An 11,218-nucleotide genomic window follows, 5' to 3' on the forward strand; every position below is an offset into this window, starting at 1 on the left:
TGCCCCCTAACTGATAAGACCCAGATTGGTTCAGGTTCCCAAAGTAGAAATCCAGAGCTGTGACATAGGTCTCTTGACTTCCAGATCAGGTGAAAAGGAAAGTATCTAAAGTTTTAAGTAAATACACAGTAAAATTTATGAGACTAATATTCACTTAAGTAATCATGCTTTAGAGCAAATCTATCCAAGATGGTTAAATTATTATGGCCTCTCAATTCTTTGGACAGAAAAGCCTTTATTTTCAGGATTATAGTACTACTATGAAATAAGGATTAGATAGGGTAACGTAGTAGAACTTCATAGAGGGGGCGGTGAGCACCAGAGGCAAACTGTATTGTCAGCCAAAAAGAATGCTGGCTATAGTGTAGCTTTTCATTTTGAAATATTAGAGGGAGAAGAGAAACCTATAACTCATCTAGACTCTTGTTAAGGCATATATTTTTTTTAAAGATGCAATCATATGACTCTCTGAAAGTGCTTTTGTACCAAGTTGAGAATCCTGAATAATCATGTGCTGAATGTAAATAATGTATTAATATAAGTGTTTTGAATGTTCCATAACTCACTTACATTCCTTAAAGACAATACTTTGGAAATGATCTTGTTGATACTCTTAGCTGGTAATTTAGATGGGTACAACAAAATCATGGGTGATAGCTCCATTTGTTTTTGGTATTATCTGACCACACTTTTTTAACAGTTGCATATTTTTAGAACTAGGAATATAGAGAAAAGTATTAGGTACACCATGTACTATGAGTGAGGATTAATGGGGCCAATATTTCTATTTCTTTTCTAAACTCAAATCTTTACTGAGAGATTTGAAATCCCATTTTACTCCTTCCCTACACCAGAGTCTCCTCATCCCCTCCCCAGAATCAGGCTCTACTATCAATTTGTAACATATTCCTCTATTTTTCCATATTAAAATTAACTTCTTACCTTTATACATAAATGTATACATAAAATATAAATGTAACATACTCAGTATCTTTTGACAACTAGTTTTTTTAAAAAACTTATTGTTATATTTTAAACCTATTCTGTTTTGATACATTTAGATCTAGTGCATTTATTTAATTGAGATTTCTTGTTTATGTCTCCCTGGAAGAAATGGAATTACTGGGTTGTATAATTGTGCTTTTAAAGACTTTATTAGGTAACATGGCATTGTTCTCCAGAGTGGCAGTAGTAATTTATTCTTCCACCAGCATGTAGAGAGTTCCCATAGTTTTGGCAATATTTGGTAGTAATAGATTTTAAAAATGTCTTTCCCCCTAACCTTTACTTATTTTCTTAAAAAAAAAAAAAAGATTTTATTTATTTATTTGTTTACTTATTTATTTGAAAGTGAGAGCACAATCACACCTGTCAGGTGTGGTGAGAGGAGCAGAGGGGATGGGAGAAGGACAAGCAGACTCCATGCTGCTGAGTGTGCGCCCTGACTGAGCAGGATCTCAGGTCGTGACCCTGAGATCATGACCTGAGCTGAAACCAAGAATTGGGATGCTTAACTGACTGAGCTACCTAGGATCCCCAACTTCTAATTATTTTCAATTTTTTAAAATCAAGTTATTGTATTGTACATCTTTAATTTTCTTGACAAGCATATAAATTGGTGTATCTTTTACCAGGCATCATTTTTATTATGTAAAATACACATCAGATAGGTTTTAAAAAACTTTTCTTCTTTTTGTTTTTTTAAATTTTTACTTATTTTTTAAAATTTCTTTTCAGTGTTCCAGAATTCATTGTTTATGCACCACACCCAGTGCTCCATGCAATACGTGCCCTCCATAATACCCACCACCAGGCTCACCCAGCCACCCACCCTCCTCCCCTCCAAAACCCTCAGTTTGTTTCTCAGAGTCCACAGTCTCTCATGGTTTGTCTCCCCCTACAATTTCCCCTGAATCACTTCTCCTCTCCTTTCCCCCACATCTCCGTGTTATTCCTTATGCTCCACAAATAAGCAAAGCCATATGATAATTGACTCTCTCCGCTTGACTTATTTCACTCAGCATACTCTCCTCCAGTCCCATCCATGTTGATACAAAAGTTGGGTATTTATCTTTTCTGATGGAGGCATAATATTCCATTGTATATATGGACCATATCTTCTTTATCCATTTGTCTGTTGAAGGGGATAGTGGTTCTTTCCACACTTTGGCAACTGTGGCCATGGTTGCTATGAACATTGGGTACAGATGGCCCTTCTTTTCACTACATCTGTATATTTGGGGTAAATACCCAGTAGTGCAATTGTGGGGTCATAGGGAAGCTCTATTTTTAATTTCTTAAGGAATCTCCAATACATGTTGCTTACCATCTTTTTAATTTTGGCCATTCTAACCGGTGTAAGGTGGTGTCTCAGTGTGGTTTTGATTTGAATCTCCCTGATGGCTGATAATGATGAACATTTTTTCATGTGTCTGTTAGCCATTTGTATGTCTTCTGTGGAGAAGTGTCTGTTCATGTCTTCTGCCCACTTTTTGACATGATTATCTGTTTTGTGTGGAGTTTGAGGAGTTCTTTATAGACCTTGGGTATCAGCCCTTTGTAGTGTCATTTGCGAATATTTTCTCCCATTCAGTGGGTTGCCTCTTTGTTTTGTTGACTGTTTCCTTTGCTGTGCAGAAGCTTTTGATCTTGATGAAGTCCCAAAAGTTCATTTTCACTTAAAATTTTTTTTTCTTAACTCTTAAGTAAAAGGATTAAGCTTAATAAGTATTTTATAAATATCTAATTCAGATTAATTTATTCAAATTAATTCAGTGACCTGCATTCAGTCAAAGCTACAGTCTAAATAAATTATATAATTGTATATCATAAATGCAGATACAAAGTCCATCAATCAATCTATAATTTATAATGAACAACAAAGGCAGGTCCCACCTCCAAAGTACCTATTTTGTCTTGCTTATATACTTTCCCTCCCACTGTTGCCCTTCAAATCATTGCAGTTTCCCTTAAGATAAATTCACAGCTTGAACTTTTCATTTAGCTAATTGGTACTTGTTTTTTGCCACTGAGTTGTTTCCATTCAATTGGGTAATGAAAGTGAAAATTGCTTCCTCTCAGTATCTCCACTTAAATGAAGAAAAACCATAAACAAGGCAGTACTGTGCTTAAAAGTAATACGGAGATAAGAGAGCTTTTGACCTTAGATCAAAAGGTCAGGCCTGAGGTGAAACTTTTGGCTTTGCAACAAGAAGAGGTCAGAAAATTCTTACCTCAAAAAACAACTATAAAACTGGACATATTGTCAAAAACGACCATTTTGGAGCTCTTGAACTCTACCAGAGTCATGCAACAAAGTGAGAAGTGTTAATTCATAAAAAATTACTGAACTTCAAAGAAGATCAGTAGGAATCAGTGGCATTTTTGCCTACGGCTATTCCCTCATATCCTGGTTTGGATGTTGCATTTTATTCTGTCAGGACAGGAAGACTAGAAACACCAGAAGCTTTACTTTGGAGGAGTCTATCTTGATTTGGAGTGGAGGGTGATAATCCCGCTCAGCAGTGTTAGTAAAAGTAGCGCTCTTGATGGCAAGTCATCTGGTAAGGCTAACAGCTGGGCTAGACTGAGGTCGTTATTCTGGCTGCAGCAAGCAGTAGACAATGACCTAGACAGACATTTAACAAGGACATCCAGAAAATGAAGTAGACATAGGAGGACTTGGTAAACTTTCTACACATCCCAGGTTAACTGGAAGTCAGTGTAAATGTTCTTGGGAGATTGAAAAGTTTCCAGAGTTTTAGCAAATCACAGGTGGTATGGGAGGCTGTGTTCATGCACAGATAGTATGTAAGAGGGCCTAATGGAAGAAAGCAAAACCAGGACCACACCTGAAAAATGCTGAATTTTTAATGGGTTCCCCAACCAGTACACAGATCCTTGGGCAGGGGGTAGAAGTCTTTCTTGGATTACGGTGTTTGTGCACAACCTATGGCCAATAATTGGCTGACCATTATTTATGCAGATATAGAACCAGTCCCTAGGAAGCCAATCTTAAATATTAAAACAAGAATTTAAAAACCTCTCTGAGTATAGACATCAGCAGTGATGTCCTATAAGTGAGACATATTCCAAAGATTTCATCCAGGAAGGTTACTAAACGATCAAGCAAACTACAGAGAGCAAGATGGAGTCCCTCACGTCAAGCAGTGACAATGTCAAGCAGTTACGCAAGCAGCCAAGGGCATTGCAGCCAAGACCAGGTATTGCTGAAACCAGCAAAGGTTGACGACATCCAAACGTGACAGCCAGCAGAACCAGAGGAGGTCTCCGAAGTCCCCAGACTAATTAAATTCCTTTTAAAGGGAAGATTTTTTGCAGCAAACTGTCAGACTTTCCAGACACTAACCCCTTCACGTCTGACCACAGCAAAAAGGCATCTGCCACCGAAGGATCTGCCCAATTGATCTCTGAACACAACAGAGGTTCTCCACTACTTGAACATAAATAAACAGCATAAGAACTGATCTTGAGGGCATGGAGGCCTCATCTCAACAGCTTACAGACTGGCTTTGCATTTGTCTTGTTAACTTCCTAACCCTAGAAGGGAGGGAAAAATAAAGTAAGATGAAATCAGGGAGGGAGAGTTAAGAAACAGACTGAGGGTTGCTGGAGAGGAGGTGGCAGGGGGAGGAGGTAACTAGGTGATGGACATTAAGGAGGACACGTAATCCAGTGAGCACTGGGTGTTATGTGCAACTGATGAAATCATTGAACGCTACCTGTGAAACTAATAATATACTTGTTGCGGCCCGTGCGACAAATCGACCAGGAAACATGAGGGTTAAGAGGATGGTGAAAAGAAATTAAGAGACAAAGAGATGGGGGCAGGAGGGACACTGAGGAGGATGTCCAACAGTGCCGATTTTATTCCACATCTTACAAGCATTTATAAGGCAGACCACAATAGTAATTGTGGTACATCAGATACCTAGTCAGATGACCGCAAGTTTCTTTTTTTTTTTTATTTGGCAGACAGATCACAAGTAGGCAGAGAGGCAGGCAGAGAGAGAGAGAGGAGGAAGCAGGCTCCCTGCTGAGCAGAAAGCCCGATGCGGGGCTCGATCCCAGGACCCTGAGACCATGACCTGAGCCAAAAGCAGAGGCTTTAACCCACTGAGCCACCCAGGCGCCCCTGACCGCAAGTTTCTATAACAAGTTTACATTAACTACAAGCAAACCTCGTGATGCCAGGTAGTCTCGGCTAAAGCCATTAGCAAGACAATCAACCAGGGAGTGGGTTATGGGAGGTACAGGAACAACAAGGACCAACTAAGAATTCATGACCCTGACCACATTGTTCCCTTCTGTAGGGAAAGCGTGTGGGAAGTCACGTAGGCGAGCGCACGACGCATAGCACAGACCCTTTCTCGGTGTTACTCAACTTTCCTGTCCTTAACCCCTTGTCAAGGTGTCCGGACTTTAAAGGAGACACAAGTCAGGGCCTGGCTTGATCCTCGACTCCAACCGTGCCGTGGCCTCCAACATATACTATTTGTTAACTAACTTGATTTTAAAGGAAATTAAAAAAAAAATCTTCCTATCCCTCGTTGTAGCTTCTTGTGTGACCTTTTTTCTTTTTTTTTTTTTTTTTAAATTTACTTAAGCAGTCTCTACCCCCAACATGGGGCTCAAACTGATGGCCCTGAGACCAGAAGTGCATGTTCCTCTGACTGAGTCAGCCAGGCACCCCTTGTTGTATGACTTTGTACTGTGTTTTGCTTTGTGTGATGTGTAAGAAGCCAAGTTCAACATGTAGTGGAATGTCATTGAGTTTGGAATCCTGAAACTGCTTTACAGTTCTGTTATGTTAACCTCGCTTTATGATGGAACAGAGCTGACATTGACACAACTCACATGTGTGCCTTTATAGCATGCTCATGACAGAAACAAATAAACAACAACAACCACAGCCATTGGGAGGAGAATATAAAAATCTAGAGTGTTTACAGTATATAGCAGCATTGAAAATGGTAGTTTAAATCAAAAGTTATGAAAAAGGAAAAGAAACAAGAAAGGAAAAATCAGGAAAAAAGAAGCAATTAGAGACTGTGAGTTAGCCCAGATGTTGAAATTTAGAAAATAAAGATTTCAAAGGCACTATTGTAATTATGTTCAAAGAATTAAGGGAAACAAGTTTAAAGACTGAAAGAATGGCATGATGACACTTGCTGAGTAAATAGACATCTTGATAAAGAGATTAAAAACCATGAAAAGAGAAACCAAGTGGAAATTCTGGATTTGAAGAATACAATACTAAGAATTTACTTAGAGGGGCTCATATCAAAAGGCAGAGATCATCAGATTGGAGAAATAAGACAAGATCCAACTCTCTGCTCTCTCTGTAAGAGACACAGGATAGGTTCAAGACAAAAGTAGGTAGAAAATAAAGGATGAAAAAGTATCCCATGTAAAAAGTAATGACTGGAGATCTGGAGTGGTTATTCTCATATTAGACAGAATACACATTAAGACAAGAATATTACATGTGACAGGAAGATTTTGCCTAATGATAAAAAGACCAATATGTCATGAATATATACCATTTACAAATGTGTACACACCTAACAATAGATACAAAATAAGTAAAGCAAACCCCCCAAAATTGAAAGGAAAAATAGACAATTCAACAAATCATTGGAGAACTTAATTCTTAAATCTGAAAAGTTAATAGAACAATTGAGCAGAATATTGGAAAGGATACAGTAGATCTAATCAAATCTCAGAATCAACTTTATCTAACTCGAATTTATATCATCACTCTGCATCATGACAGGAAAATAAACATTCTTTTAAGATACACATTGAAAAAATTTTAAAATAGGCCATATTTTGGACCATAAGACAAATCTCAATAAATTAAAAAGCATTAAATCAGATGAAGACATTTGAGTCAAATTAGAAATCAACAAATGAAAAAATTGGGGAACTTGGCAAATATTTTAAAATTACATACATTTCTAAGTTACTTATGTGTCAGAGATTTAATCACAAGATAAATTTAAAATAATTTTTATCTGAACAAGAGTGAAATACAACATAATCAAATTAGATAGACGCATTTATTTATTTTTTTTTCAAAAATATTTAATTTATTTATTTATCTGCCAGAGAGATCACAAGTAGGCAGAGAGGTAGGCAGAGAGAGGAGGAAGCAGGCTCTCCATGGAGCAGAGACCCTGATGCAGGACTCGATGCCAGGACCCTGAGATCATGACCTGAGCGGAAGGTAGAAGCTTAACCCTCTGAGCTACACAGGTGCCCCAATAGTTGCATTTAAATCAGTGTTTAGAGGAAAATTTATAACTTGAGTCACCTATATTTAAAGAGAGAAAAATTCTAAAATCAATAATTAAACTTGTACCTTAACAAACTAGATAAAGATCAACTTAACCCAAAGCAGGCAGAAGGAATGAAATAGTACAGACTAGAATGTAATAGAACAATGAAATAGAACACAGAAAAACAATAGAGATAATTAATAAAGTAATAATTGGTAATGAAGAGAAAAACAGAACTGAGTAACTTTAACTATAGTGACCAAGAAAATAAATGACACAAACTAAGACACAAACTAACAAAATCAGGAAGGAAGGAGGGTGTACTATAAAACCTTCAGAAGGAAAGAAGAATGCTTTGTGAACCATTTATGCTTTTGTGTGTATGTGGCAGTTCTGAGTTATTAGTTTTTAAAATCAGTACTTTTTAATGGAAACGACCTGACCAAAAAACTGTCACAGGATTTTGAGACTCAGTAAAACAAAAGTTTAGTGAGAAAAAAAAGAGGGACATCACAAACTTATGGAAATTAAATGAATTAGAAAATTATGAGTGTACATATGGACTTCGGTAAAATGCAAAAATTTCTAAAAGAACCCAGAAATTAGTAAAATTCTAAGTGAAGAAGAAATAGAAAATCTGAATAGATACATAAAAAATAAAAATTGACTTAGTAGTGAAAATATTCCTACAAATAAAATACCATGTCCAGTTAGTTTCACTAGTGAATTATATCAAATATTTAAAGAAAAGGCAGGTTTTTTAATAAGCTTTACATTATAACTCATTCAATTTATCAATAGTAAAGGGTAAAATTATAATGTCATCTCATGAGACACAGAAAAGGAGTTTGACAAAATCCAACTACCATTTACATAAATACTCTCAGCAAATTTCCAATAAAAGGGTACTTCCTCAACCAGGTAAGAGGCATCTGCAAAAAGCCTACAACTAACATCATATTTAATGGGGAAAGACTAAACTTTTTTCTCCCAAGCTCAGGAACACGAATGTTCATTCTTTCCACTTTTATTCAACATTTAAAGAGGTTTTAGTCATTGCATTAAGTCAGAGGTGAGCTAACTATATCCCATGAACCCAATATAGTCTGCAACTGTGTTTGTATTTTTTTTTTTTTTTTTTTTGGTAGCTCAGTTGATCTCTGTTATTTACATATTGTTTATAGCTGCCTTCTTGCTACAACAGAGTTGAGGTTGTGATAGAGAATGTGCAACTGTCTGAACCTATAATATTTACTATCTGATCCTTTGTAGAAAAAGTTGGCTGCCTCTCAAGGCAAGAAACATTGGAAGATGGATGGCTAAAGGCATTTATGTTGGAAAGGAAGAAATAAAACTGTCTTTATTGTCAAATATTTGGTGTAAATGAAAATGCCTTGGCGCTCCTGGTGGCTTAGTTGTTAAGCCTTTGCCTTAGGCTCAAATCATGATCCCAGGGTCCTGGGACTGAGCTTCACATAGGGACTCCTTGCTCAGTGGGGAGCCTGCTTCTCCCTCTGCCCCTCCCCCTGCTTGTGTTCTCTCTTTCCCTGTCAGTCAAGTAAATAAATAAAATCTTAAAAAAGAAATCCCCAAAATAACTACAGCTAAATAGCATGTTTAGGAAGGTCTCAGGATGTAAGATCAATATTAAAAATCAAGTGTATTTTATTTAGTAACAAAGATTCTTGAGAACACCATTTTGCCATGTTTTGGTGTTAGGCCCCATCCTTCAACAGTAACTCCCTTGATCCTTGTTGCTTAAGCTCTTATGGTTGTACAAAATCCCTAATTCTTAAATTAAACCCTCACAGAAAGAATTCATAGAAAGAATTACTATTAATTCTGATGGATACAGTAAGAAATTTGGATTTAGAATACCAAACACAATGGGGAAACTTTGAAGAGTTTGTGAGTAATATGGTTCATGTTTTTGTAATATTACTCTTTTTATAGCCAATTGTGCTTAAGCTCTTATGGTTGTACAAAATCCCTAATTCTTAAATTAAACCCTCACAGAAAGAATTCATAGAAAGAATTACTATTAATTCTGATGGATACAGTAAGAAATTTGGATTTAGAATACCAAACACAATGGGGAAACTTTGAAGAGTTTGTGAGTAATATGGTTCATGTTTTTGTAATATTACTCTTTTTATAGCCAATTGAGATCCCTCAATTCTAAAGCTTTACTGGTACGCAATCTCTGTTTCTGACTAGGTATTTGCTCAGTCTTTATCTTTGGACACAGATTCTAACTCAATGATTTTGGCATCTTGAATATTCTCTCTATCTTGGATAGAGACCTGAATTCCAAATTCATTTCAACTGATTAACACTGTATTTGATTTTAGTTTCTTGTCTGAACATCACACAGATTACTTTTTTCTGGCCTACCTCCTCAATGAATTCTGTCTACCATGCCTTGTTATCACATGTTAATATGCAGTGTTATGAAATAGCAGTACTATTTTTTAGAAGACTTAGTTCTTTGGGGCCTGGTTGAAACGAAACAAAATTTGTTGATGGAAACTGAATTATTTCTTATAAGCAATGATTTTTTGACAGTATACTATTTTATCTCAGGTATTACTATTACTCTACTTGTCAATAATCAATATTAATGTCATAAGAATGCTGGTTCTAAAGTCTGATTACCTTCCAGGTCACTTTGATGAGTCGAAAAATCTTTACTCAGGTAAACATTGAGTTTACCTGATATTTTTTCAGAAAAAAATTTAGTTCTTACCAGAATTAGTGAGAAGAATGATAGTGGCTTGCCTGATAAGCAAAGATACAGTCTACTAATGGGAAAAGATATTTGCAAATGATACATTCAAAAAAGACATAATATCCAAAATACATTTAAAAATGTATACAACTCAACACCAAAAATATCTGATTAAAAATGAGCAGAGGGGAGCCTGGGTGGCTCCATGGGTTAAAGCCTCTGCTTTTGGCTCAGGTCATGATCCCAGGGTCCTGGGATGGAGCCTCGCATGGGGGGCTTTTTTTTTTTAAAGCACTACTTTTTTTTTTCTTTTTAAACATTTAATTTATTTATTTGACAGACAGAGATGACAAGTAGGCAGAGGGGCAGGCAGAGAGAGATGAGGAAGCAGACTCCCTGCTGAGCAGAGATCCCAATGCGGGACTAGATCCCAGGACCCTGGGATCATGACCCGAGCTGAAGGCAGAGGATTTAACCCACTGAGCCACCCAGGCACCCCCCCCCCTTTTTTTTTTGGTCTCTGCTCAGCAGGGAGCCTGCTTCCTCCCCCGCCCCGCCTGCCTCTCTGCCTACTTGTGATCTCTGTCTGTCAAGTAAATAAAATCTTAAAAAAAGGGGCAGAGTACCTAAATAGACACTTTTTCAGACATATAGATGGCCATCAGACACATGAGAAGATGCTCAACATCACTAATCTTTATGGAAATGCAAAACAAAACCACAATAAGACATCACTTCGCACCTGTCAGAATGGCTCTTATCAAAAAGAAAAGAAATAACAGGTATTGGTGAGAAAGTGAAGAAAAATGAAACTGTGCCTGTTGGTGAGAATGCAAATCAGTACAGCACTATGGAAAAGAGTATGGAGGTTTCTCAAAAAATTAAAAATAGAAATATCATACAATTCAGTAATTCCACTTCTGGGTCTTTACCCAAAGAAAAGACTAATGCAAAAGATATATTCATCCCTATGTTTATTGCAGTATTATTTATAATAGCCAAGATACAGAAGCAACTTAAGTGTCCATTGATAGATAAATGGATACACACACACACACATCTGTATGGTGGCAGATGATAACTATACTTAGGGTGTAGTTAGCATAGCATAATGTACAGAATTGTTGAATCATTATGCTGTACACTGGAAACTAGTGTTGTGTGTCAAATATACTTCAATAAAAAAGAA

Source organism: Mustela nivalis, assembly GCF_964662115.1.
Source record: "Mustela nivalis genome assembly, chromosome: 6".
NCBI lineage: Eukaryota > Metazoa > Chordata > Mammalia > Carnivora > Mustelidae > Mustela > Mustela nivalis.